Source organism: Aquarana catesbeiana, linkage group LG03, assembly GCF_042186555.1.
Source record: "Aquarana catesbeiana isolate 2022-GZ linkage group LG03, ASM4218655v1, whole genome shotgun sequence".
Lineage (NCBI taxonomy): Eukaryota > Metazoa > Chordata > Amphibia > Anura > Ranidae > Aquarana > Aquarana catesbeiana.
In genome coordinates this window covers 330,254,485-330,257,766 of record NC_133326.1, presented here as the reverse complement: position 1 = coordinate 330,257,766, position 3,282 = coordinate 330,254,485, and the positions used below count along the sequence as shown (strand labels likewise).

Here is a 3,282-nt window from a genome sequence, read left to right as displayed (position 1 = left end):
TCACGTGGTAAAGAGCCTCTGTCAGAGGCTCTTTACCAAAATCGGTGTTGTGGTGTGTCAGACTGACACGCCATGCCACAAGCGCACTGGCAGTTATCCTTAAAGATGTCCAGTCAGGGTAACCGAACCACCGCGCCGTCCGTCAATGTGCTATAGGCCGGGCGGGAAGTGGTTAAAGTGGATTTAACCCCGATTCATGAAATTTGAGCTGGGCACATATATCTGCAGTGTTTTCTTATCTCTGTTCAAAGCCCTAAGTCCCGTAGCTGTTTCCTGCTCCGTTCTGCTGTTATCAGCATGATAACTTCTGACAAGTTCTCTGTCGACTGAGAAAAAAGCAGCGTGAATTTTGTGTTATGGGAGGTTGCTATAAATAGATTAGCAGAGACCTGAACTATTCAGAAAACAGCTCTTCAAGTCTCTGCCTATATGGAGAGGGGGTGTGTGCCTTTCCTCCAATCAGATGTCTTGGCTGTATGCCCGGACATCACTGCAGTGTTGAACAGGAAGAGAAAATCTCCTAACACAATCTGCATTTTCTAAAGAATATAAGTCACTGAAAACAGCAGATATACTGTACATGTAAAGCTTATACAGGGAGATTTGTTTCATCTCTGTGTATCATCTGAGGCTGTTCACTTTCCTGGGTATATGTGTGGGTTTACATCCACTTTAATGCAGTACGGTAAAAAAAAAAAAACTTCTCTGCCACAGGAAAAACCCCCCAGCCCTTCTTACACTTACCTGGGCCCAATCTTGATCCAGCGCTGTGTACAAGAGCAGTGACTCTTTCCTCTTTCTCCCTCCTTACAGGGCAGATTGATAGCAGTGGGAGCCATTGGCTCTCGCTGCTGTCAATCAACTTCTGTGATGAGGGAGTGGGGGCGGGGCAAAATCACATTGTATTTGGCTATAGAAACAGGCAGCATGGGTCAGGATCAAGCTTGTATGAGTGCCCTCATAGCAAGCAGCTTTATGGGGCATTGCTGCTCTGTGCAATACCATTGCACAGAACAGGTAAGAATGACATGTTTAATATTTTAATTTTTTTTAAATGAAAGCTTTACCATCACTTTAAGCACTCTTATATCCAGAATTCCCAATTCTCTGTATTTTTCTGGATTATTTACTGCCACAACTAGATAAACAAGTCAGCAGTGGTGTTGATTTCAATCTGAAGTGAATAGCTGAAAGTGAATGTTTTCTTTGGCCGTAAAGTTATACAAAAGAACACCTTTGCCACAAATGCTATGTAAAGGAAGTTTTGCCATTAATTTGATTGTTCATGTAGGCACAATAATGATGTAATCTGACAAAACCAGAATGTTCCATAAGTTAAATTATAGTTAATACCATGAACACAAATGTAATATATTTTATATGCAGTTTTCTTTATTTCCAGGCTTTTTCTTTTAACAATACCTGATAATTCTGCCCAGTAAGGCTGGGTTCACACTTATGCGAATTGGATGTGGGTTCCTCCGCATCCAATTCGCATGATATCCAATTCGCATGATGCATCCAATTCGCATAACAGGAGACTATGACCAGCTCTGAATGGAGCTGGTTCACACATTTCTGGGGTGGCCACGGAGTGAATTGCATAGGAGTCTTGTGCGTCTTTGCCTCCATTTTCAGTTCCGAATTCAGGCAAAAATGTGGGCCTGATTCGTCCCTGAAATGGAGAACAGAGACGCACCCTGCTGTGAGCCGCATCCGAATTAAGTCTGACCCCAGCCTAACTCACTTCCTGTCCTGTGGTGACAACGCTTAGTCTACTGCATCTCAGGAGGAGCAGCGTGGGTCACCCTAAGCAACTAGTTTCTGAACTAGACTACAGGGTACCTACCCCTCTCTTTGTCTCAAAAAATATACGGGTTAGGTGTTCTAAGAGCCGGTTCACACCAGTGCACTGCAGGTTGGAGGCAGCATGATTTATGTGCGCTTTACATGTGGTTTTTGATGCACTCCCATTTACTTCTAATAAACCGTGCGTTTTCATGAAAACACATCAAAGTCCTGCATGTCCCATCTTAAATGCACTTTCAGAAAACACATGGACCAATAGAAGTCAATGGGAGCGCACCTAAACGTATGTAAAACGCAGACACACCTAAATGTGCTGCACCCAAACAGCAGTGCATAGCCTTAATCTACAGAAGAGAACTAGACAGGGCTGATTGAGATTTCTTTATCACACATCACGGGACACAGAGTTAGGCTATTACTGATTACCTACTGGGTTATATGCCATCTCTAGGTGAATGGACACTGGTAGACAAAGTCTTAGATAGTAAGTCTGCCCTATATAACCCCTCCCATACAGGAAGTACTTTCGTTTTTTACTAGTGTCTGCGAGGTGGATGGGCACGTTTGTTTGAGCTCTCTAGACCCAAAATGGTTCTTAAAGGAATCAAGGGATTGACCAATCGGATCCATTTGAAAAAAAGCTTATATGCTTAAATAAATGGTACCCGGGTAGAACAGAAGCCATGCCAGGAAATTTCAAGCCTCTACAGCCAAGATGACTATCGGTGTTCCCATCAAGGTTCTCCATGAAGCAGAAGGGCATATTGTGACCTGTGAAACGAATACAGGCGAGTTGTAAAATCCGTTTCCTGATACTTCCAGACGTGTTAAAAAAATGCCCCAATGTTAAATAAAAATCAGGGTTCAGGTGCTGGAAGGGGGAAAGCTGCTATTCTCAAAGCTCAAGTGGCTGCAGGAGGAAGAGGATGTGGAACGGGACGAGGAAATATCTTTCAAAAATGGCGATAACTGTTTTTGTATACATTTTTTTTTTGCTCCAGGTTATGTAACTGCTCAAATGTCTGCCTTTTTGTTTTTTATTTTTAATTTGTTTAATAAACCTGTTTCTAATGGTGAAAAAAAAAAAAGGTACTCGAGCCTCGCAAAGAAGACGGCAAGGATCCTGTGAGGTTTTGCCTGTAATGCGACCTCTGGGTGCTGGACCCTGCATAGTGGAATCTTAGACACCACAGATCTAAGGCAATTCCTGCAGTGTGCTGTACAGGTCCAAGGGAGTGGACCCTAAAACTGAAAGGGTACCCGGTCCTTGAAGGTCCCCAAGTGACAAAATCCGCCATGATGGGTGAAGATTGGGCTCTTAGTTTCTAAGGCTGCCCTGTGCCTGGACGGGTAAGTGAAACCCCCTTATTTACTTATTGTGGGGTGCTCCAGTGATTGTAACAATCAGCCAAGTTAGCTAGAGGCTGGACACCTGTGTGCGGTGACCACGGGGGGAAGAGTTTTGGGCTAGCT

The 3,282-nt window shown here is 43.7% G+C and overlaps 1 pseudogene; it reads left to right on the top strand.

The window, feature by feature from the left end:
* Positions 1-2,484: 2,484 nt before the first annotated feature.
* On the top strand, positions 2,485-2,778 carry LOC141134547 (small nuclear ribonucleoprotein Sm D3-like; annotated as a pseudogene).
* The last annotated feature ends 504 nt before the right edge of the window (positions 2,779-3,282 follow it).